This window comes from Mustela nivalis (assembly GCF_964662115.1).
Source record: "Mustela nivalis genome assembly, chromosome: X".
NCBI lineage: Eukaryota > Metazoa > Chordata > Mammalia > Carnivora > Mustelidae > Mustela > Mustela nivalis.
The window spans coordinates 6,077,303-6,104,658 of record NC_139040.1 but is presented as its reverse complement, the minus strand read 5'-3'; positions in this window follow the sequence as shown (position 1 = coordinate 6,104,658).

The window sequence follows — 27,356 nt, the reverse complement described above, 5'->3', positions numbered from 1 at the left end:
TCTCTGCCTACTTATGATCTCTCTCTGTCAAATACATAAAGAAAATCTTTAAAAAAACGAAAATGGACAAAAGATAAAATTTTTAACAATGAGAATATAGAGATGGCAAATAAACATGTGAAAGTTATTCAATATCATCACAGAAATGCAAATTAAAACCACAATGACATATCTACACACCTTCAAAATGCCTAAAAAAAAGTAATGCCAGTAAATGTTGATGAGGATGTGAAGACACTAGATCATGCATCGTTTGCTGGTTAGAATATAAAATGATACAGTCACTCTGGAAAACAGTTTAGCAGTCTCCTTCAAAGCTAAAGAGGTGCTTACTGTATGACCCACTGAGTCCACTCTGTAATAATTGCCTCATAGAAATGACAACTCAGGGGCGCCTGGATTGCTCAGTGGGTTAAGCCGCTGCCTTCGGCTCAGGTCATGATCTCAGGTCCTGGGATCAAGTCCCGCGTTGGGCTCTCTGCTCAGCAGGGAGCCTGCTTCCCTCTCTCTCTCTCTCTCTCTGCCAGTCTCTCTACCTACCTGTGATCTCTCTCTGTCAAATAAATAAATAAAATCTTAAAAAAAAAAGAAATGACAACTCAGGCCCACACAAAAATGTGTACACAAATTTTTTAAGAGATTTTATTTATTTATTTGACACAGAGAAAGTACAAGTAGGCAGAGCAGTACGTAGAGGGAGAGGGAGAACAGGCTCTCCTCCAAGCCGGGAGCCTGATGTGGGGCTCGATCCCAGGACACTGGGATCATAACCTGAGCCAAAGGCAGAGACTTAACTGACTGAGTCACACCCTGGAGCCCCTGTACACAAATGCTTTTTAACAACTTTATTTGTAACAGCTAAAAACTGGAAATAAAGTCCAAATGTCCTTCAAAAAAGGAATGGTTGAACAAAACGTGGTATATCCATATGATGGAATACTACTGAGCCATAAAAACATAACAGAATATTGATACACTCAACAATTTGGTGTACGTCAAAGATATAATGCTGAGTGCAAAGAGCCAGTTTCAAAGGTCAAATATATGATTTTCATGGACACGCTATTATCAAAATGACAAATTATAGAGATGGAGAAGACATCATTAGTGGTTGCCAACCATTAGTGATGGGGCAGAGGGATGTGGGCGTTAATGTAAATGATTAATTAACATAAAGAAAGTCTTTGTGGTGATGGTACATTTCTGCATCTTGACTGTGGTGGCAGTTACATGAATCTACACATGTGATGAAGTTACATGAAATTACACATACACACATATACAAATGAAATAAAGTCTGATTAAGTTCTTTGGACTATACCAATGTCAATTTTTTGGTTTTGATATTGTAGTATTATTATGTAAGATATTAACATTGGAAGGAGCTGAGTAATAGGGATTCTATATGGGGCTTCTATGTACTATTTTTGCAACTTCCTGAAAATCCATAACCATTTCAAAATTAAATTTTTTTAAAAGATTTTATTTATTTGAGAGAGGGAGAGAGTGTTCAGGAGTTGGGGGAGAAGCAGAGGGGAAAGGAGAGAATATCCGAAGCAGACTTCATGCTGAGTATGGAGCCCAACATGGGGCTCAACCTCACGACCTTGAGATTGTGACCTGAGCCAAAACTAGATGTTGGATACTTAATAGATTGAGCCACCCACTTGCCCCCAAATTAAACATTTTTTTGACTTAGTATTTGATTTTTTAAAAATTTTTATTTATTTTCAGCACAACAGTATTCCTTGTTTTTTCACCACACCCAGTGCTCCATGCAATCCGTGCCCTCTCTAATACCCACCACCTGGTTCCCCCAACCTCCCACCCCCCACCACTTCAAACCCCTCAGATTGCTTTTCAGAGTCCATAGTCTTTCATGGTTCACCTCTCCAAATTAAAATTTTTAAAAAGTAAAAGAATGGGAGCTTTGTGCACTTCTAAACACAATTGATTCTAAGATGAGACATTCTGGAGAACAAAAACAACATACAACAGCATGATATGGTAGCAAGAAGGACTGGACCAAGAATGAGAATACCTTCAGCTATTATTTACCCTCTGTGGTTTCCACAGTTTTATTTTCTATTTACAGACCTTGTTCTCCTGATGACATACTTACATGGCTAACTGACCTATGTCAGGTCAATCACAATCCTGTATCTCTTTCAATGTGGATTTTGATCCATGAAGTGGCATATAACCAAAGCCAGGCCACCCAGAATCTTCCCATGGGTTTTCCAGAGTTGGTGCTGAGCAGGAACAAGGAGGTTTCTCATCCCCACTGGATTTCAAGACAGGAAAGATATGACCCCAATATCTGTCAGTAACCATATCCCTAGCTAACTGGAGGAATCCAAAAGACAAAGGGTAACATGCAGATAGGAGCTGTGCTGGGAGCTGGAGAAGGAGCAAGAAAGAGACCAAAAAGCAAAAAAGAGTCCGATTGCTACATGAGCCCTAGATCCACTGGATCCTAATGCCAGGACTGCCCTTCCCAGATACCTGAACCAACAAATTATTTTTCAGCAATTATACATATATGTTGGATTTGCAAATAAATTTTTCCGAACTGTGTAATTTCTTAGGAACTCAATTTGTGCCTCTATAAAATAAGAATACCTGACATATTTGCCTCCCAATTTTGCAGTAATAATCAAAAGAGACAGCACACATGAATGTTCTTTACAGCACTATAAAAATGTAAGGGAATGATATCTATTGTTATAGATGAAAGGAAATCTCAAAAACAAATCCAGCTCCTTACCTGAAGATTTTTATAATTATATTCCAATAATTTCCAAAGCAGTATTGAGAATAAGAAACAAATATAAAATACTACCATAAACAGAGTATTATGATTCATGTTCAATGATTCATTTATGACTCAGAAAGAAACAAACAGAACACCAACATTCAAATATGAATACAAAAATCTTCTCTAAAATTTAAAAATCTAAGAAAGTTTAGAAATGTGTGTGAGAAACAGCTCTTGTGTCAGAATTTTTCAAATTGAGCTGTATTTCCATTTTGATCAGAAACACCCCACTTGTATTATATGAAGCCCCTTTGATATACTGCACATTGTGGTCAGATTCTTAACTAGACTAAAATCCTCAACAAGTTGCTTTCTTTTTACCTTAAATGGGTCAAATTTTGACTGAGCTTAAGATGGCTCCATTTTCCTAGATTATGAAGAGCCCAGCCTGACTCCTATATTGATGTCAATTAATCTGATTCAAAGCTAGACATATAATTGTATTTGGTAAGCCCACAAGACAGCTGTATCTGACAAGGCTTTGCCCAACCATGGCAACCTAGAACCCCGTGCAAAATGCAGCAGGTTGGTAAATCCACCCTCAGCAGTCAACAGTCTATCTGGATTCCAGGAGCTATATGCAGCACAGTGTAGTACAATGTTACTCCTATAAGCCATATCTAGCTTGTGCAAGAGGATATTGTTAAAGCATAAGGGTGGGAAGTCCAGTGTACAAAGCCAAGAGAGAAACAAGAGAGAAAGCAATGAATATCAGCTACCCTGCTAGCCTCTGAAGTGTCTGAAAACATAAAATCTTTAGGACTCACAGTGAGGTTAAGTAGAGCATACTTTGCCTCTACTATGAAACATCTATACTGAACCAAATCAAACCAATCTCCACTTCACATTGGAGAGCCAAAGCAGTGGTCATAATGCTGACCATGATTGATTGGATTCTCGTTTCCTCACAAGATAGTAGAGAATGGTGGTTGAAGACATAGTCTTACACTGAAATGTAAACTACCTCAGTTCTAACCCCAATTTTACCATCCACTAGCCATGTAAGTCATCAATATGTCACTCCCCTTCTGTGTTCCCTTCTTGGCTATGGCCTTCTCTCCCTACCAGTTCAGAGTTCTGTAGATTTCTCTCCTTGAAGACAGCCTATAGATAAAAGTAGAGTCTTCCTTGATATTCTTTCAATCTCTGCAAAGCAAATTCACATGTCTTTTGGTTTTGAGAAGTATGCTTTTACTGTACGCTCTGGAATAACAGAGAGGACATCAGTGCACAGTAACCATGGGAAAAGGTAGTTACAAGTTAAAAAAAGAGTAGAAATATTCTTCTGGCACAGAAGATATCCGAGCAAATTATGGTTACAGAACAGAATGAAAATGATTAAAAGAAAAACTATGACATTGTAAAAATGCTAAATACTTTGACAATTTAAAAATAAAATCAGGGCATCTGGATGGCTCAGTGGGTTGAGCTTCTGCCTTCAGCTTGGGTCATGATCTCAGGGTCCTGGGATCGAGCCCCACATTGGACTCTCTGCTTGGCAGGGAGCCTGCTTCCTCCTCTCTCTCTCTCTGCCTGTCTCTCTGCTTACTTATCATCTCTCTCTCTCTCTGTAAAATAAATAAATAAAATCTTTTAAAAAATAAAAAATAAAAATAAAATCATTGGGATCCATCTTAGGGGCTACCTATCACAAATGTTTTAAAAATAAGACTGCCTACCCCCTCATTGTTTTAAATAATATTTTATTATCTTAAGATAAAACTTAAAAGATCTCATCTCTCTTTTAGAGAAGCAATAGTTACTTGAAATTTATACATTTCTTCAGTTATATGGCCTCTTTTTTTCTGTTAAATCAACTAAAATTGAATTTAATACTTCTCATTTAAAATAGCGAGGGGGCTCCTCTGTGGCTCATTTGGTTAAACACGTGCCCTTGACTCAGGTCATGATACCAGGGTCCTGGGATCCAGTCCAGGGTTCCTTGTTCAGTGGTGCCTGCTTCTCCCCTTCCTTCTGCCTGCTGCTCAAACTGTGTGTGCTCTTTCTCTCTCTGACAAATAAAAAAAAAATCTTAAGCAATTTTTTAATAGTCAGTGTACTATGATCTCAACTAGTAAAATTTTACCTATTCATCTAGTTGTATAAATGCATAGATCAGCATATATATTTATATTTATTAATACGTGTGTTAAAATGAAGCAGATAGTAGTTTTTTTAACAATGTATGGGTAGGGCACCTGTGTGGCTCAGTCAGTTAAGCATCTGCCTTCAGCTCAAGTCATGATCCCAGGGTTCTAGAAGCCCACATTGGGTTCCCTGCTCAGTGGGAAGCCTGCTTCTCCCTCTGCCTGCTGCTCCCCCTGCTTGTGTGCTCTCTCTCCCTCTCTTGCTCCTGTTGGAGCTCCCTCTATCTCAAACAATAAATAAAATCTTTAAAACAAAGAGGCAACCCACAGATAGGAGAAAAGATACTCACAAATGACACTATAGATAATGGGCTGATATCCAAGATCTATAAAAAATTCCTCAAACTCAACATACACAAAACAGATAATCACATCAGAAAATGGGCAGAAGACATGAACAGACACTTCTCCAAAGAGGACATATAAATGGCTAACAGACACATGAAAAAATGTTCATCATCATTAGCCATCAGGGAGATGCAAATCAAAACCATACTGAGATACCACCTTACACCAGTTAGAATGGCCAAAATTAACAGTATAGTAAACAACAAGTGTTGGAGAGGCTGTGGAGAAAGGGGAACCCTCTTACTCTGTTGATGGGAATGCAAGTTGGTGAAGCCACTTTAGAAAACAGTATGGAGATTTCTTAAGAAATTAAAAATAGAGCTACCCTATCACACTGCCATTGCACTACTGATTATTTACCCCAAAGATACAGATGCAGTGAAAAGAAGGGCCATCTGTACCCCAATGTTCATGGCACCAATGGCCACAGTCACCAAACTGTGGGAAGAGCCAAGATGCCCTTCAACAGATGAATGGATAAGGAAGATGGGGTCCATATACACTATGGAATATTATGCCTCCATCAGAAAGGATGAAGACTCAACTTATCGACATAGACAGGACTACAGGAGATTATGCTGAGTAAAATAAGCCAAGCAGAGAAAGTCAATTATCATATGGCTTCATTTACTTGCAGAGCATAAGGAATACCATGAAGGACATTAGGAGAAAGAAAGGAAAAGTGAATTGGGGGAAATTGGAGGGGGAGATGAAGTATGAGAGACTGTGGACTCTGAGAAATAAACTGAGGGTTTGGAGGGAAGGAGGTCGGGGGATTGGTGAGTCTACTGTTAGGCATTAAGGACGGCACATATTGCATGGAGCACTGGGTGTGGTGCATAAACAATGAATCTTGGGACACTGAAAAAATTAAATTAAATTTTAAAAAATCCTTCAAAAAATTTAAACATACAACTACCTTATGACCCAGCAATTGCATTACTAGGTATTTACACAAAGGATACAAAAATATAGATTCAAAGGGGTACATATACCCCAATGTTTATAGCAGTATTATCAACAAGAACCAACTTATGGTGTGAGCCCAAATATCCACTGACTGAAGAATGTATAAATAAGATGTGGTACACACTCACATACACACACACACACACACGAATATTACTCAGCCATCAAAAAGAATGAAACCTTGCCATTTGAAATGACATGGATGGAGCTAGAATGTATTATCCTAAGTGAAATAAATCAGTCAGAGAAAGACAAATACTGTATAATCTCATTTATGTGTGTAATTTGAGAAAGAACACAAATGAACATATAAGAAGGGGGAAAGAAAAAAAGGAGAGAGAAACAAGTCACAAGTGATTCTTACTGATAGAGAACAAAGTGAGGGTTGAGGGAGGAGGGTGGGTGAAGGATGGGCTAGAGGGTTGATAGGGATTGAGGAGTGATGAACACTGAGTATTGTGTGTAAGTGATAAATCACTGAACTCTACTCCATAAATCAATATTGCACTCTATGGTAACTAACAAAATCTATATTAAAAAAAAAAGAATTCAAGTGCTCCTGAAGTAATTGAGTATGTTTAAAACTATTTCATCTAAAATTTATCAGTTTGTAAAGCTTTTGGTGTCCAACATACTGTCTTCAATATCACTATTACCTCATGAAGAAGCATCATTACTTTACAGATAACATTTTTACTATTAACAAGATCACTAAGCAAACAAGAACAATTATTATATCCAATTCGGCTTGTGTTTCCATTTGAGAAAAGATGTAACTTATATTTGAATCCTAACTACCAGCACAAACATGCAGTAACCATATTTCAATATATTTGATCAGAGAATGGAACGTTGCTATTTACTAATGTCAAAGTGACCTTTTTCTGGAAAACAGGGCAACAAGTGACTCTTTTATGAAGCCATGGTAAAAAAAAAAGAAAAATCATGCTTTGTGCAGTGGTTTATTTTTCATTCCTCCACTAAATCCTTCCACTGTTTGTATAGTTATTTCCAGAAACAATTATATTTTTAATCATTTAATTTTCAACTGAACACATTATTCAAAATGTGATAACATTTTTCATCTGTTGCCTCATGAATTCTGTTATTTTTTTATGTTACAAATAAAGGTGAAAAATTAAAAGTTTGAAGCTTCCCACAGACTTAATAAGGATGACTTATCAAATAATTACAAAATGCAACCACAAAGGCAACCTTATTATGTTATGGGCAAAGAGTAAAATGTCTGCATTATTTCAATAGGAAGGGAACATGTTTGGGTTAACTTCTAATAATTATAGAGAAATAAGTAATAATAATAACAACAAGAACAATGATAACTATTTACTGAATATGAACTTAATGTTTTACATGTTTTATTTCATCCTGACAACTACCTATAATGTAGGCACTATTATTATATTTAACAATGAAGGACAAAACAACTAATGTTCAGAGAAGCAAAGTGACTTACCCAGGGTCACATAGAAAGTGGTAAAACCAGGACAAGAATCATGTCATCTGCAAAGAGAGAGAGTTTGACTTCTTCATTACCAATTTGGATACCTTTTCTTTCTCTTTGTTGTCTGATTGCTGTCGCTAGGACTTTTAATACTATGTTGAACAAGAGTACCTGTGTACCATATAGGTGACCCGGTAGAACCACAGTGTCAGACACTGCATTATGTGTTGGAGAGCAAGCCTGAAAGGAAGCATGAACTCCCTGCCTCCAAGAATCTCATAATCTACTAGAAGATAGGGACAATTTACTAGGCATGAAGGGCGGTGGAGAGAAAAACAACTTCAAAGACACAAATATAAAAGAGTGTTTATGTTTGGAGACTAGTATGGCTAGAGTCTAGGGTACAAATGAAGAGGGTAAAAGCAAATAAAACAGGAAAAAGAGAAAGGTTGAGGAAGATGCTCTAAGACCTATAAACTATGAACTTGATCCTTTAAAGAAGGGTATGGGAAAGGGCATCAAAGTTTTTAAATCAGAGGGTAACATGATCAGACCTATGTCATAGACAGATTCTCTGGGGACCATATGAAGAAAGGTGGAGTGTCATGAGTAAAGATTCATGGCCCGGAAGGTCAGGGAAGAGGCTATTATAATAGTATAAATTACAGATGCTAAGAGCTTCAATTAGTAAGAAAGGAAGCTTTGAATGTTTAGGCTGAGGGAGAAGATAAGATTTCTAGTGTGGGTGACTGAGTTGTTGTAATAAGAAGAACAGGTTTAGAGGGGAAGCTGGTGAGAATAATAGATGCAGTTATGGGTGTGTTGACACTGAGATGCCTATGACAAATCAAAGTAGAGATATTTGTTGAAGAGTTTCACGTATGACTCTGGAGCTCTGGAAAGGAATCATATCTGAAAATTAGAAAAGCTGATACCTTTGATGACAGATGCAGGACCCCTAATGAATTTGCTTCTCAGACTGGACTAATCTGTGAGTGCAAATGAGGCTCTCTGTGAAGCAGTCTCTGAGCTACGGAGTAGCATATAGAACACTAGGGTGGGCTCTTGGGATCAACACATGTGAAAGGAAGGGAAAGAAACCAGAAATAAGCAGAAGAGATTGATTTCTGATGCTGTCCCAGTGAAGGCCCAGCTTACTCCCCATAGGGAATATTAGACCCTAAAAAAAAGTGGCCCAAAATGTGGGGAGGGGGGCATTTTATACCCCTGAGTTGATCAGTCATAAAATGGAGGCTTCCCCTAAAAGTAAGGATGGTCTTGGAAAGGTAGTTTTCTTTAGCTGAGAAATATTGCCAACAGCTGATGGTTACTGACAACAGCACTCCAAGGTGCAAGAGAAACAAGTTATTCATGTCAGAAGAGAAAGACGTGGCAATGCATCATCCCCCATCGTGTGAACCAAAGTTACGATGACCCTTCAGCTGACAGTAAGATCAGTTTCAGTTTTGAGTACTACTGTCAAGTGGACCCATTGACAAACTAGTTTTTGTCTGATCAAAATAAACAAGACAAAACAGTGAGGATACTTCAAAGTATGCCACAAATAAATTCATTTAAATCAATCCAGAAAATCCTATGTAAAAAAAAAAAGTTTTATCTTCAAAGATTTGGAGGACCAATACATGGAAACAGAATTATATAGGCTTGTGTTATCTCAGAGTAGTAACCATGAGTGAAAACAGACTCCATCACAACATAAGGAGGTGATTTCTAGGGATGGAAGTCACCCAGCAATGGAATGAACCATGCCAGGAAATAGAAAGAAAGAGTTCCTGTCACTGAAACTCCTGGACTAGACTGAGTAGCCAACTGTGGGGAAAGAGGTAAGGAAGGGCAGTGGCAAGGAGAAAAGTAGCATTCAATAGAAGGTTGTACTAGATGTCTCCATGATCCACTGCAGGCCTCATATTTGTTGATTATCTTAACTGATGAGTAATTTTTTTTAAGTACTGAATGAGATACTCTAGTTAGAACTTGGTAAATTAAAAATCTCTATCTCTTCCCGGAGTTTATACTTCTTCCTCAAGTCTATATTCTCAGTGACATGAGAATTACTTGCTCATACCAAACAAGTGACTTTGTAGGAGGAAATTAAATGTATTTAATCAAATGTGTGTGAATGTCATTTTGGATGAAAGTTGTATAACTTCAGAAAGAGCACATGTGACCACACTCTATGCATTAGGACAGATTTGTTGAACAAATATAGTACATGGGGATCTACAAGAAGTAAAGGAAATGGGCTAATAAACCCAGAAGCACTGTAACAATAGGTGAGAATGAAGGTGCAGAAAATCCCTGATAGGAAGTATGTAAGAAGCTCAACATTGAAATCAAAGAGCCACTCGCTCCAGAATCCAATCCTCAAATTCCCAGCTACCCAATCCCACAGATACTAGTCACATGTACCTATTTAAATTAAAATACAAATGAGTCCCTCAGGCATACTAGCCACATCTCAGGTGCTCAGTAGCCACATGGAGATACTAGCTACCATATTGCACAACACAGATCCAGAATATTCACACCCCAACAGAATACATTGGCTGGCATTGCCTCAACCCTCTCCCCTGGAGTTAACCTAATTACAGCAAATAAGGTTTTACCTCTCCTTCCCTTTTCTCTCTCATTTTTCTTTTTGGTTAAGGCTACCATAGTTCAGCAATAAACTTCTACAAACCACTTTCTCTGATGAAGTGCCCTCCTCCTTCAGATGTCATCCTGGGATCACTGCCAACTATTTACATGGGCCTGAGAAAAGAACAGGCTCAGTGTATAGCAGATGGCTCCACCTAACATGAAATCATGGATTTCCAGTCACTTTTATATTAGTTAAATGCAATCGATTTGCAGAATTTATTTTAAATCAAATAAATAGTATTGAAGAGGTCTTGGGAACATCCTTTAGCTGTTTTTCTTCTTTCCCGGCTGCCCACTCTTGCTGAGAATTTCTAAAGGAAAAAATAGCTTTAGCAAGAAGGGGATGAAAATGAACAGTCATAACATTGCACATGTTCCTTATATAGCATCTAGAAGCCAAAGGCATTTTTGGTATTTTTCTAAAATATAAAAACAGAAAAAAACATATATTACATCCTATGGGTCTTATGAGAGAAACAGTTTAAGAATAAAAACCATGGATCAAAGGGAAAGAATAACCAGGAGAGATTTATATATGTTCATATATAATGCCAACATTTCCAAATACCAGACCCAGGAAAAAATAGACCGATTTGGTAGTGATTGGTAGTTTCTGGGGGGAAAAAGAGACATAGGTTCTGTTTTCTCTGTAAGGTAATAGGCTAGCTCTTCAGTGTCCAGGCCTGCAGGTACTAGGGAAAATGGAACAAGAGAGACTTCCCTAGAAGCTTTCCCTAGGACTGAATGTTTTCAAAGATCCCAACCAAATAGAAAACCAAAGGTCTAAATTGCTCAAACATAATAGCACAAGTTTTCTGTAGGCTAAAGGAATATAGCAAGCTCAAAGTATGGTGAGCTTAAGGAGTGCTGGATAACAGAGGTTATCCCAAGTAGGCCAGGCCATCTACTCCTTTCCTGGTATCATGCAGGGAACTCAGAAAGACCCAGACTTAATGGAACCAGTACAGCTGGCAGAGTGTGGAGAGACAGATAACAGAGACCAGGATGAATGAGGTACAAAGGAGCTGGGGCTGCCTCCTCTATCTGCCTCCTCTATCTGATGGGCTATGGCAAGTTTTGTCAAGTTATGCAGCCACTAGTCAATTCTGCAACCTTGCATTCAGGTGGAAGAGTGGGGGCAAAAGTAAGAGATTCATGAAGCATTCTGTGCTCAGACATCTCATATTCAGGGGCAGTATGTTTATTTTTTAGAGAGAGAGAGATTGCACACACATGAACAGGGTAGGGGGATTTGTGGGGAGGAGCAGAGGGAGAAGGATAAGCAGCCTCCACATTGAGCATGGAGCCTCATGTGGGACTCTGCCTTACAACCCTGAAATTATGACCTGAGCTGAAACCAAGATTCAGACACCCAAGTGCCCCATGCAGGATCAAAATATTATCTAGAGACCTGTTTACACACAACAGTATACCAGCCAAAAGGTCCAAGTGGGGGAGGCGGGATTTATTTCTGAGGAAAGGGATTGCCCAAAACCAGATTAGTCCCAAAGAGGATCAAACCATGGAGGGCAGGGTACATAATTCAGGGATTTCCCTGGTCCAAATCTGCTTGGCAGCAAAGGATAATAAAGGAGGCAAGAGAGAGGACAAGAATACATTGCTGGCCAGATCCCTAACCCTAGTTTTGGGAAACCATCTTGATCCCTAAGACTTAATGAATAGACAAGATGGGGAGATGGAGGCTACTGAGATGTATAAACTCCTCTTTTATCAGGATTTATTAATAACTAGTATGGATCTAACAATACTAGGAAAGTCAAGGGGAGAGAGAGAGATAGAGAGATAGAGCATGTGCTGGTGGTGGTGTTAAGAGAGCTGGTGAATACAAAGGAAATAAGGCCAGGTTGACATTCCACAATTACGATAAAGCATCCTGATAAACCACCCTCTGCATTATGCTTATTTTGCTGTTCATAGATCAAGGCATATACTTTGCCTTCTATCTCCTCTCCCCCTGTACTCAGAAATTTCTGATCAATAGGCATTTATATTAATGCTCTTATTAGACACTTTCTGGGCGTAACATGGTGAAAACTTAGCTAAAGAAGCCAGAATGGGTTTCCAATGACCCTGCCTAAGCCCTCATCTTCCTTATGGATTAATTAAGACAGAAAAAAAAGGTTAATCCTATGCTAAGTCGTTACCAAGAAAAATACTTGAATAAGAAGAGACAAAGCTGTAATACACAGAAATTTCAACTTGTCATAGTATTCTCTACCCCCCCTTGGGGGTGGGAGGGAATTCATTTTCAAAACCAAACTAAAAACACTGAGGAAATAGCAGGCACCACATTCAATTTGACAAATACCTTTTTTCTGAATTTCATGCCAACCCTACCTGACTATAACTGCTATTATAGTTGAAATAAAATGCAGTAAAAATGAAGAGGCTTAGCTAGGGCTAGTTAAGACCACAGCTGAGCTTAGGAAGACATTAATGGAACTGCACTGGCTACAGAGGAGATTCCCTGCTGAGACCTTTAGCCGCTTCACACTACCCAACCATGTAACCCTCAGAAAACTTGTCAACTGATACAGCCCACTGAAAACTCACACGGAGCAGTCTAGCCCACAGGACCTCTATCCCATCTGCACATGAGAATCACCTGAATGCTTTTTGTAATAATGTCTTTCCCCCCACCCCTCATCCCCAACAATTCAATCAGAACCACCAGCTGTGAGAACTAAGTATCAGCATGAAAGAAGGGATGTAAACAGAAAAGCTCTCCAATGGACCCATGTGAACCTAAGGTTCAAAATCATTCACGGAGACTCTCTACATGGTTGTTTCTCATTTGCCATAGTCATAGATGAGTTTCCTGATCTTTGATGAATTGTATGACTCTAAAATGAGGATAATATGTAACCCTGTGTTACTTTTCTCAAGTCTATTGTGATTTATATGCAACTATCTCATATGGAGTAAAGAAAGAGCATTAATAATAAGTTAGCATTTATAGCTGATTTAGACATTTACAAACTCTTTTTCAGATCTCAACAACCATTATTCTGTTGCAATTTTTGCCTATGACATAAAGATACCAGAATGAATGAATGAATGAATCCCTTATTTGAAGCTCAGGAAAATGATGCTCAAGTAGGTTAAGGTAGTTTCCTAAGTTTGTAAAACTAGTAAGACATGCCTATATAACTTCAAAGGCTAAGATCTTCCCATGACCCCAAGGTCCATTTAGACCAGGTGATCCTGACTTTTAGTTTCGATTTTGACACTGACTAGATGAAGCAGGCCTTAAGCCACTTATTTTCTGCACTGTTCCCCTCCCTTGAGTGTAAAACAATTAGACTAGGCCATCCCCGATGTTGTTGTCAGGTCTAAGATTCTCTAATTATGAGACTAAATGCCTCAGGACAGGTATCAAGTGCAAGTATTGCTCTTTGCCACATATGTAATTTTCATTCTAACTACAGAGAAGACACTGATGGTTACCAGAAGGGAGATCGGAAGAGGGATGGGTGAAATAGGTATCAAGGAGGGCACTTGTGATGAGCACTGGGTGTTGTATATTAAGTGATGAGCCACTAAATTCTACACCAGAAACCAATATTACACTGCACATAAATTAACTGTAATTTAAATAAAAACCTTAAAAAATAACTATGATATTTAAATTATAAGACACTTGTCATTAACTGACAAAATTAATACCTAGTATTAATCCCTTTAAGTAGGGATAACTTATTCTAAAATTAATAGAGTAAGTTATCCCTACTTAAAGACAGATTGTCCTACATGTAATAGTTACATATAAAAAAGTTATAAAATTATCTTACATTCCATGATGGTAAATGAAACACAGTGAAATTCTACAGCAAATAAGGTATGCAAAAAATTTGTTGTTGTTGCTATAGAGTATGAACAAAAAAACTTATTCCATCAGTCAAAATGTACTATGTTAATGGTGTATATTGGTTGCTGGAGTAAATTTTATATTTATGGTATTTGTGAACATACTTTAGATACACACTTTAGATGATTAAAAACAGTAAAGAAAATGTAAGAATAGAAAGAACATTAATTCAGTAGTCAAAATATAATGAAAAAAATGGTTTTCAATCAAGATTGTATCCTTGTCTTTAGGAATAGAGTATGGAATAGGGAAACAGAATTTCTCATGTAAATTATAGTCAGTTCCTTTTTCAGTAGACATTGCCCACCTGCTCCAGGGGGGAAAAAACATATTTTATTACTATTGAGGCAGATTTACCTATTTTGTGTGTTGGCTGTTCATTGTAAAGGAATCTAATGTGAAAAGGAATCTAACATGACTCAGTAGTACATTTCCATCCACAGTAAGTGATCATTAGCTTGAAAACAATGTTTTAAAACTTCAGTAGAGTATCATCCTGCCCTGCCACTTCAAAATGGATTTTCTTTTCCATGGTGTTGGTCCTTCTTTGAGGGTTTTTGTTTTTTTTTTAATCAGCCATGGTAAATGACAGTCTGCTCACAAAAAAGACTAAAAAAAAAAAAAAAAGGTAGCAGGTCCACCCTCAAGAATATACAGTGCAAGTTATCTACCATCAAGCTTCCTCCTCATATAGGGATAATAATTCTAATCTTATAGGGTAATTATAAAAATTACATATAATCATCTAGTTGACCACAAAACAAATTTTAAGTTATTGGAGCCTAAAACCTTAGAAAATATCCTATACAATGTAAGCTGTAATTCATCAGTTGCATGTAACACTCTGGGCTCATCACATCACATGCATTGAGTAGGGCATGTGACGCTTCTTTGTTTTAAAACCGAAAATACTCTGCTTGACTTATTTCGCTAAGCATGATATGCTCTAGTTCCATCCATGTTGTCGCAAATGGCAAGATTTCATTTCTTTTGCTGGGGGGAGGGGGTTTGGGAGAAGGGGGTGGGATTATGGACATTGGGAGGGTATGTGCTTTGGTGAGTGCTGTGAAGTGTGTAAACCTGGTGATTCACAGACCTGTACCCCTGGGGATAAAAATATATGTTTATAAAAAAATAAAAAATTATATTAAAAAATGTATGTTTATAAAAAATAAAAAATTAATAAAAAAATTAATTAAAAAAAAAGAAAATGAGTAAAATAGAATCTCCATGCTTCCCATTAGGGATGTAACTTTTTGAATTGCTATCTGAGTCAGTTTATGAGTCACACAAGAAAACTGGCCCTATTGTTTACTAGTCACACCTTATTTTTGAGGGAAAAAATGGAATATTTTAAATGAATCAATGAACGAACTTAGTGTGTCTAAGAAACTTTTTAACAATTTCCAAAATAAAAAAAATCCTCACTTGAGGGCACCTGGGTGGCTCAGTGGGTTAAGCCTCTGCGTTTGGGTCAGGTCATGATCTCAGGGTCCTGGGATCGAGTCCCGAATCCGGCTTTCGGCTCAGCAGGGAGCCTGCTTCCTCCCCTCTCTCTCTCTCTGCCTGCCTCTCTGCCTACTTGTGATCTCGCTCTTTCAAATAAATAAATAAAATCTTTTTTTAAAAAATCTTCACTTGAGAACAAGAAATATGCCACACAACCTAAAGGTCTCTTCTCAAAGAGATGTGGAGGACACAGCAGATTTTTTATGTGTACATTTGATCTACGTGTTAAAAATCAGCCATTTGCAACGACATGGATGGAACTAGAGCATATCATGCTTAGCGAAATAAGTCAAGCAGAGAAAGACAACTATCATATGATCTCCCTGATATGAGGAAGAGGAGATGCAACGGGTGGGGGGTGGTTAGGAGGGTAGGAAAAGAATAAATGAAACAAGATGGGATCGGGAGGGAGACAAACCAAAAGAGACTCTTAATGTCACAAAACAAACTGAGGGTTGCTGAGGGGAGGGGTATAGGAAGAGGGGGGTGGGATTATAGACATTGGGGGGTGTGTGCTATGGTGAGTGCTGTGGAGTGTGTAAACCTGGCGATTCACAGACCTGTACCCCTGGGGCTAATAATATACTATATGTTCACAAAAAATTTTTTAAATTAAAAAAAAATCAGCTGCATTCCTTATCCTAGCTCATCAGGAATAACATTTAAAAATGGACTCTTACCAGTTCCAGAAGTGGCTTATCTTAAAGCAAAAAATCTTCTTTGATTTTCTACCACCAAAGCTGCCTATATTCATTCATTAATTCAACAATTCAACAAACATTTAAGTGCCCACTCTGAGCTCAGTCATGGAAACACCACAGTAAACAAGGCAGATTCCTGACATCAGTGAATGTAGGGTCTAGCTGAAGAGTTAAACATTGAATAAGCCATCTCAGTGAGCAAGAGTTTTATGTCATGGGCAATACAAGGATTCTTCTCTAAGGAAATGACCTTGAACTGAGATCTGAACAATAAATAGGAATTAGCTGGGTGAAAATGGCAACAGGGTACCAGTAAAGTGGGCGGGCTTTCAGGCAACAGGTCAGCATGTGTAAAGGTCCCCAAAGAAAGAACAGTTAGGAATTTTACAACTTGTGGTGTGGTTAGAGCAGATAAAGTAAGAGGAAAAAGTCAGGTGGGTCACAGAGTAGATGATCAGGTCCACCAGCCCCTGTAGCTAATGCTAGCAGTTTTTCTCAAGACCAGTCTAGTCGATAGAAAGAAAATAGGAAGGAAGAATGACATACAGATCAATGATTCTATGACAGATTTAATTTAGGTTGCATTTCTTTGTAATTCTCATTTCCCCTGAAAAAAATGTATGTACATATACATACACACATTTATATTTTTTATGGGTGTGTTTCAGAATAGGCAAGTGGAACCCTGTAAATGAAGGCCAAGTCCTAGGTCCATCACAGCAGAAAGAGCACCTAAACTGGCTCTGAACCTAAGCACCGCCTGGTGGCAGCTACATCAAAATGCATGAAGTGCCTTTTGCAGGCACTTCATGGGAGTGATTACTCCCCAGAAGCCATGTCCAAACAGTACAATGTCTATGGGGAGCTAAAGATAGTCCTTTCATAGATACTGGATTCAGAACCTGCTAAACCAGAGATGAAGTTATTGACCTACAAGCATATTTTGCCACAAACTTACTGTTCTATTTTCTGGTGCATATTTGCTTTAGAATGTGGAACCACGGGCATCTCTGTGCACATTAGATGTGGCTGGCACACAGCTAATCACTTTTCATGTGATGCATAGGCATCGAGGCTGACATTACATGCAAATGGTTTCCTCCCAGTTGAGAGTGGCTAACAGGTAAAGGACACAGTAAGACAATTAAAAACAAACACCAAGACCTCAAAACTCCATTTCTCTTCATCATGAACAACTTAATTATTGGTAGAGTCAAGTGCTGCATTCATTCTATATATGGATCACCTTGACATTTAAAGTCCCATGTTGCTTTAAGATTAAATAGCTTGAGAGGGAGAAATTATTGCTATAGTAACAGATTATCCACAGTTCTTTTAAAAATAAGCTTCCATGTCAAAGCAAGAAACCATTCAAACTGTATTAATAATAACCAAGCAAAATGAGAAAGATAAAGGTGGTATTTAAAAGCACTGAATGTTTTCCATTTTTATTTCTTTATAAAAAAAAGAAAAACACGTAACCATACCTAGAATAGAAAATCTGGGATCCAATCAAAGGATTCCCATTTGCTCAACCCAAAGGGGACCTTTGTTTTTGAAGCATAAACATTTCTTACTTTTTATACTGATTGTATTACCTGAACTCAAAGGAAATAACGTTTAGAAATGCATTTGGTTCTTTTGAAAAGAACAAAGATTTTTTTTTTTTTAAGGGATTGGCTCATAACTAAACAAAAGGAGGTTTTGTTGTAAGCGTGGACTAAAGTTGGATTGACTTCATTCTTTCTTCAATTTTTTGTTTATGTGATTCTTTATGTGACCTTAGGTGACTAGCTTCCCCCCTTTACTTTGGTTTACATCAAATGCTTCTCCAAAAAATGCACAAATGTTTTGAAATCCCTTACCCTGTTAACTCTAATAGCCAGCATTAGTCACGTGGGTCCCCAATGGTAGAGGACTCACAAAGACATGGGCTCACATGCCTACCCCACCACCCATAACTTGTGACCTTGAGCTGGTCCCTTCACTTTTCTAAGTCTCACATACTTTGTAAAATAAGACTTGGAATGGCTGTATGCCTTTTCTGTACCAGATCTGGTGGAGGATTAAATGAGGTAGAAGATATGAATATGCTTTGGAAACTCTCCAAAAGTGAGAGATCATAATTGCATTGCTCTCCCCTCTTGCAAAGAAAGTTGTATGTGTGTGTGTGTATATATATATATATATATATATATATATATATATATATATGAATTTCTACACTCTTAATGTGTGGTTATAGAGGTTGGTTTTTGTCAGAACAGATATTATGTTTCTTCTCCACAGAAGATGAAATTCTTCTGAAGTCACTTTTAGCTTATAGTCAGGCCTAAAAGAAAAAAAAAAAAAACACTCTCATCAGATAGGCAAGAGCAGAGTGCAGCAATCAGAAATTTTAAACTGTTCTCCTATTTTACAGATGAGGAAAGTGAAGCTAAGATAAATGTTTCAAGTCCAAGGATGCACAATTGTAAGGGGCAAGAGCCAGCCTAAATCCAGGTCTTAAGATTTTTAGTTTGGTCTTCTTTCCACTAAAAAAAACTCCAGAGGAAATCTGGAGGAGCTCTGAGTGCTAGAAAGATGAGGAAGGCTTCCAGACCAAGTATAAAATCTTTTGGTCAGTTTAGCTTTGAAAGATAAACTGTAAAAAAGAAATGCATTCCTATCTCAAGGACCAGTTAAAGTCATATATGTCAACTAGGAAGAGATAATAAAGTTAGAACTAAGCACAAGGGAGAGGGGATGCCAGAAGCCTGTATTCATTTTTGTGTGTTTAAGAAATGACCATCCCTAAAAAACTAAAAGATTAATGTTAGCTTGGAAGCAAGGGAACTGTCTTTCAGTTTTCTGGCTTTAAGATACATTTCATCAAAGAGATTTTTAACAATATGATAGCAGGCAACTAACCTAAGATCACATAGCTGACCTAAGGCAGGAAAAGACCGCCCCCTGCTGCAGATTAGACATGGATGTCCAATCTCAAAGGCAAAGGGTGGACTGGGGATGGGGCTCCTCTTCAAGTTGGTAAAATAAACCCCAGCTCAGCTTGGATCTAAGTTGAATTCTGAATTTGACTCAGAATCGCTGCATTGGGCGTGTATAATTCAACACTGCACAGAAAAGTAGTCATAATATAATTGATTGTATTACCTGAACTGAGTACTGACGAATTTCTTAAAGACTCTGTGCGCCAGCGGTAAGTAGGCTTATGCGTCCACACGCACTGGGAGCGAGCCAACCTCAGGGGGAAATGGCCAGAGCGCCATCTAGTGTAAATGCTGTCGGAGTAAATGCTCTCAAAAGGACAAGTACTCACCAGTGCCATCTAGTGACAAAGGGGAAAAAGTACTCTCAGGATCCGGGAATTCAACTCAAGTCCTTCGTGAAACCACAGCTAATCTGGTAAGGACAACATAAATTTAATTGCACTCTCCCAAAGATGGGAATTAAGTCGCAATTCCAATGTTTAATGCATAATAATGTATTCCCTTTGGATTTAGCTATGAGAAAACTTGGCCTTGTCTGATCCTCATCCTCTAAGGTATGACCTTCTCCACTGAGCTCCCTGGCACTGCGTCCATGTCTTCCACACACTACTCTCAACACAGACAGAGACAAGAAGAGGTTTTTACTATATTTTGGCTAATTGAGTTTAAATTTTATAAAAGAAAAATAAAGTAATGGAGGGGGTGGGCAAAATAGATAAAAGAGATGAAAAGGTACAAACCGGGTTATAAAATAAATAAGTCACAGAGATGAAAAGTACAGCAAATTACACTGTAATAACTCTGTGTGATGAGTATACTTATTGTGGTAAGCCCTGAGTGAGGCATAGACTTGTTCAATCAATATGTTGCATACCTAAACTAATGTAACACTGTATATCAATTATACTTCGATAAAAAATAAAGAGCCAGGTCATGCCATTCCTTTTCTCAAAACCCTCCCATAGTCCCTCATGTTCCTCAAAGTACAAGTTAAAACTTTATAAGTCCCACTATAATATGGGCCCCAGTTACCTCTCTGAAATATCTCCCACCCACCCACCCCTGTTCCAGCCACATCTTATATGTAACAGAAATGTGGACTTGGGAAGACTGGATTTTCAGAAGCTGAAGATGATACAGTAGATTGCTTAGGCACCAGGGCATCGGTGTCAAACACACATTGGCTAAGAGTTGGATCCACACCCCCCCCCCACTAGCTGTGTGGCCTTGAATAAGTACTCAATCTCCCTGAATCTTGTGTCCTCATCTAAAAAAAAAAAAAAAAAAAAAAAAAAAAAAAAAAAGGAAATGGTGTTAAAAAACCTATTTGGAAAAAAAAAAAACAAACCTATTTGTCCAAGATCTCCCCAAGCAGGAATGCTAGACCCAAGTTCCCATTATGGAGAATAAACAGCAAGTTTCAATCCAAAATCTCAAAGTACATACACACGGAGGAAGGAGATGTGGCTTAGAAACAGTATGTGCAAAGACAACAGAGATTTTGGTCATCTGCAAGTTCAGTAGAAATGAGGAATGCTGGGTGACTGTCGGAGGGCTAATTTGACCTTGGACCACAGGAATAAAAGCATGATGTTCAGAATAAGAGGTGGGCCAGCTCTCCCTCCTCTGTACAGCTGAAGCAGTGGGCAACACCCTTTAAGGGGACATGTCTGGATAGCAGTCACTCAGACGTTGAAGGGATGGCAGACACAGAGAAGCAGTTAAAGGCCTCAGGATGTTTAACTTGAAAAGATGCACAAAGACAAGACTTAGATCAGTCCCAAGGAGACAGATTTGGCCTTGAACAAGGACATCTCCCACATAAAATCATTCCCCTATGATAGGAACTACTTTGTGGTGCCGATGCCTTGTCAGCAGAGACTTCACAGTAGGGATAAGTATGGGGCTCACTGTTCTGTTCCAGTTTTCTGGAGAAGCTGAGCTAATCCCAAAGTTTCCCACGGAACCTGAGAGTCTATGAGGCAGCTGACAAGGCCCCCAACAATCTTGAACAAGAGTTGCCCAAGTTGGATATGGCAGAGAGACAGGGAAGTGAAGACTGAAACATGTAACCAAAAACTGAGAGAAGTTTGGGGTGCAAGAAGCGTGTTCCAAATCCAAGCAGGAGAAAAGACCCCAATGTCAGCCCTGAGTCTCGGGTATCCTTCTTACCAGTAAGGCTCAGGGCCCAAAGTCTCTCTCAGAGAGAAACTCTGGACTCCCAATGAAACACCCTAAGTCAGAGTTTTCTCTGTTCCACACCCACTCCATTCTCAAGTTGCCACATTTGTAAGCTACACTTGTCTTTTGGTCTCTACTCTTTAGCCCTAGTTCGTTGCTCAGCCTGGAACCCCAGCCCATTGACAATGCCATAGTTCATTCCCAGGCCTGGGGCCTTGACCTTGATTTCCAATGGCCAATGGATGCAAACTTGCCATACAGAAGTTTGGTGAAGGTGAGGTGGGGCCAAACCTGGGTTTCTTTGCAAATATGTGTTTAGACATGGCTTGTCTTCAGAATGCAGTGAAGTAGATAGTGCCCAGTCAGAATAGAGATGTATCCTCTTGGGATGAGTCAATGTATTTATTTGTAAATGTGACTTTTTTTTCATCTTAATAAAATCATGTGATCTAGAATTTATCAGAATCGATGTATAACTGTACCATAAGCTGCCATGCCTGAACTTTCATGTGGTATATATCCAGTTAGCAGTAGTAAAATCAAATTTTGATGACCTATGTTAGCTGAGACGCTGAATTACCTTATTTTTAATTAGTAGATTATTTTTAAAGCAGTTTCAGGTTCGAACAAAAATTGAGCATTTTCCTCTATTAGTAAGGCTTTCATTTGTGTGGTAAATTCATTATCATTGATGAACCAATATTCATACATCATTATTAAATAAAATCCATGATTTATATTAGGGTTCATTCTTTGTGATGCATGACTATGAACTTTGCCAGCTGCATAATTTCACGTGTCCACCATTATAGTGCCATAGAGAATAGTTTCACTGCCCTAAAAGTCTTCTGTTTTCCACCTCTTCATCCCTCTTTCCTCCTCTGAACCCCCGGAAACCACTGAACTTTTTGCTGTTTCCATAGTTTCACCTTTTCAAGAACATCAGCTAGTTGGACTCACACAGTCTGTAACCCAAGACTGGCTTCTTTCACTTCACCATATGCATCGAGGTTTCCTGTGCATGTGTTCAGCTTGACAGCTCCTTTCTTTTTAGCGCTGAGTAATAGTCCATTGTCTAGGTGGACCACAGTTTATTTATCCAGTCACCTACTGAGGGACATCTTGGTTGCTTCCAGGTTTGGGCATTATGAGGAAAGTTGCTATAAACATTTGAGTGCAGGTTTCTGTGTGAACATAGGTTTCTAACACATTTGGGTAAATACCAAAGAGCACAACTGCTGGATCATATGGTAAGAGTATGTTTAGTTTTGGAAGAACCCACCAAACTGTCTTCCACAGCCTCCATATCTGTTGCTTCCTGTGCTTTAGAATATTCTCCACCCCAGCCTGCTAAACTAACTCCCACTCAACCTTTGAGAGTAAACACAGATGTCATATCCTCCAGAAAACCTGTCTAGATGCACTACAACGGGCTTAGGCACCTCCTTCTGTGATGCCCCCTAGCGCCCGACTGACCCCTATTGTAACTTGTAACATGGTATGCTGTAATTACCAAGTTTTAAAATTATATATATATATTTTTTTACTTTATTGGATTTTTAATTATAAAAGATAATTTATCTTTATAATAAGTTAGATGGTATAGAAATGTATAAGGAAAAAATCAATAAACTTCCCCTAGTCTCCCTGACTCTATACAGACTGAACTCATTGCTCTATTATACCAAACATCTATGATAATTTATGCAACCATTTCTATATGGATGGACATTCAGGATGCTTATGGGAATTTCCTCTTTGCTACTATAAACATCCTTGCACATGATAGGGTTTTTGTTTTTGTAAATTATATTTCCAGAAAACTAAAGGATATGCATATCCTAACTTTGTCAATTTTGAATATTGCCAGATTACTTTCCCATAATAGGTAAGCAATTCACCCTTCCACCAGCAATGTTATGAGAGTGCCTATGCCCCACCCACTTTTCAGGATTGACATCCTTATTTTGTATCTGATGAAAATGGCATTTCATTGTTTTACTAATATGCGTTTCCCTGATTATTAGAGTGTTTTTATATGTTTATTGGCAACATATATTCTCACCTGTGAATTGACAGTTCATACCCAGGACCTATTTTTTTCTACTGGATTCTTTATCTCTTTCTTAGTAATTTGTAGAAACTCTTTGCCCATTGAAGCTATTAGCCTTTTATCATATGTCACAAATATTTTCTCTCAGTCTATAAGGGTTTACTTTTTTACTTTATTTATGGTGTATTTTGCCATACAAATAGTTTCAAATATATATGTGATCAAATCCGTTAATCTTTTTCCTTTGTGATTTCTGGATTTTCAGTTTTGCTTAAGAACATTTCTCGCATCCCTAGGTTTACAAATATTCTCCAATTATTATAAATTTACTCCACTACTATTTTATATCTTTGACATATTCTGACCTTAAACTATCAAGAAATTACTTGCATCTAAGTTCCATGAGGCCAGGGACTGTGCCTGACATCCATTTATCTGTGGAGCTTTAGCCTAAGGTCTGGAATAGAAGAGATTCTCAGAAACATTTGTTGCACTAATGAGTAAGTGAATGAACAAAGTCATATGTGATCTCTTGCAATGCACCAATGTATTCCTATCCCTATCCATAGTGTTGGCCCCATATTAGGCCCCCATATTAGGCCCCCACTATGTTTGGGGCTAGTGAGATAGTCCTTCCCTTTAAGCAAGTCACAGATTAGTGAGTGAGGCAAATATGTGATGTGATCACCTGTTGAGATATTAACAGTTGCTTCTGTATTCCTTTCTACTCCATTACCAAAAATATTGTGGCCATTAGACTTGCAGTACTCATTGTCTCGGGAAAGAGATCACAAGGAAGATAAACAAAAGAATCAAGTTTTGGCCCTAAAGATTCAATAGTCAAGGTCCAATAATAAGTAAAAACATCTGGAGGAAAAACTATGGAAAAAGCCAGCCCCAACCCCTACCACCTCCAGAGTCTACATAAAATCTTATTAATGTTTGGGGAGGAAAGAGAGAGAGAAAATAACAGCTCAAGGAGAACCTAGTGTGCTTTTAAGAACAGAATCTTTGTCCTTTTCTAGGGAAAGAGTTGGGAAAACAGCAAGACTCCCTAGTTTCTCTCTGCCCGGCCTGGTGTGAAGGCAGGAAAATGATTTCCTAAATGATGAAGAAAAGTAGACAAGATGGAAGATTGCTTTGAAGGACCCCAATAGTCCTCTAGGGAACCCGAGTGACACAGAAGAAAAATCATTTCTTCAGAAAAAAACACAGGAGTAGCAGAGATTGAACTGGCCCAGGAGAAGTGTTTTGGTTAGGAACAAAGTCAGAGAAAGCAATGTCTTTCATGGACCAACAGCCTGTAATCATCTGGGATACCATACCATTCAGCAGATGCTACATAGCTAGATGATGATCCAAAACTAACTGCAATCTTCCCATGATGCCTGAACAATACATTAGCCCAAGAATTCGGTTCCAGTCCTCAAGAACTGGAGAAGGGGTTTATGCATCTGAAATAAAACTTTTTCAGTCACCCAGGGGGGAAGGGAGGTTCAAGAGAGAAATACAACTCAGAGAATAAAACTGTGATGTTCACTACTACATATATAAACTGGGAATTATAATGTAATGTGGTGAGTAGACTGAGAGATAGAAGTCCAGGACAATATGGGAGCACCCAGAAGGAACAACCTGGGGAGCCTCCCAAGAAGCAGTGATATTTACACTTAATTTTTATACAAGTGAATGGAGTGAGAAATATTTATACAAGTGAATGGGGTGAGAAAGAGATTTTTTTTAGAATATCTTAGTCTCCTCAGGCTGCTATAACAAAGTACCACAAACTGGGTGGCTTAAACATTTATTTCTCACAGTTCTGGGGGTTAAGTCCAAGATCAACATGCTACAAGATCCCATGTCTGGTGAGGAACCACTTTCTGGTTTACAGATGACCGAGACTCATTGCATCTTCACGTAGCTGAGAGAGATCATCTCTCTAGAATCTCTTCTTATAAAGGGACTAATCCTACTTATAAGGGTTCCATCCTCATGACCTAATTCCCTTCCAAAGGCCCCACTGCCTAATATCATCACATAGGAGGTGAGGATTTCAATATATGAATTTGGGGAGGGCACAAACATCCAGTTCATAATATAGAGCATAAAGCACAAGGCAGGGGAGATGCCAAGGATAACGATGTAACCTACAGAGAAAAATCTAATCAAATGATGAGACATAATTGTTAGAATTAAACCAAAAAATCTTGTGTTTTAACATGAAGAGCTGCAATGTCTATAGCTTCAAATACCTGAATATTGACATTTTAAATCATCCAGATGATTTAAAAGGTAGTAAATCTGTATCTCCTGTTTTGGCTTCCCATGATGGGGAAAGGTTTGCTGATCATGGTTCAAATTTCAATAAGTGTCTAAAGTTTTTTCAGTGGTTTGTTTACAAGGCTCACTTTTTTGTCTTTCAAGATTTTATTTAAATTCTAGTTAGTTAACATATAGCATATTACTAGTTTCAGGGGTAGAATTAAGTGATTCATCAGTTATCTATAACACCCAGTGGTCATTCCATCACACGCCCTCCTTAATGCCCATCACCCAGTTACCCCATCCCCTGACCCACGTCCCCTCCAGCAACCCTCAGTTTGCTCCCCGAGTTAACAGTCTCTCATGGTTTTCTTCCCTCTGTGTTTTTATCTTATTTTATTTTTCCTTCTACAAGGCCCACTTTTTATCCAAGAGGCACTCAAAGGCCAAAACAGGATGGGCTCTGAAAGTGGTCCTTGATCTTGTGAGCTAAACATTGTTCAGATTGGGATGACTGTGTGGCTCATGGTGTTTGTAGACCAGATGATCTTCTTTCACATCAGTATCTTTTCTGAAGTAGCACTGGAAACAGATGTTGCCCTTCTGAATATTAGATGTTTCAGTGATGGCCAAAGGCAGGATTTCCTTGTTTCTACTTAGCCTCATTAAACAAGGGCACATGATGGAGAGATTTCTAACTGTGAGCCTCAACATGTGTTAGGACTCAGTCATCACTTGGTAGTGAGAACCCTCACCACCACCCACTCTCCACCCTCCCCCATGCCAATCCCAGAGCATCCATCAGATAAGTGTTTTGTGAGCTCTGCACATAGCTAAGCAGCCAGCCCAGGCTCTCTCCCTCTCTTTGACATATTTTCCCATGTCTCCTCTAACCACCAAGTCCATTTTATACCTGATCAGTGTGGGTAAGAACACCCAAGGCATTAAGCTAAGTACTTTCAACACATGGGAATGATGCTCCACTCTAAGAAAGACAAATATAAATGGATGACTCCAAACTGCCCACCCAAAATACATAAATTACTTCTAAAAATTCATTAACTCTGTAAAAGTACTCACAATAGGCTCTCTGCAGCTAAAATATCAGCCATTCTATAAATATTTGCAGACTATGCATAAATAAGTGTGTTGTATAAAAGGAGGTACACCTGCAAAAAGGAATAAAACAGTTGCACTAGAGGAGAAAATGGAAGCATTCATTCTTATTAGCTGTATTTTTAGAGTAGCTCCACATTGCAAATGCAAAGCCATGAAATCTCAGAAAACTATGGCCAGAATTAGGGGCACAGGATATAAGGGAGAGTTTAGAAATCATCTAATGATACTGCATTTTGATTACTGAGCA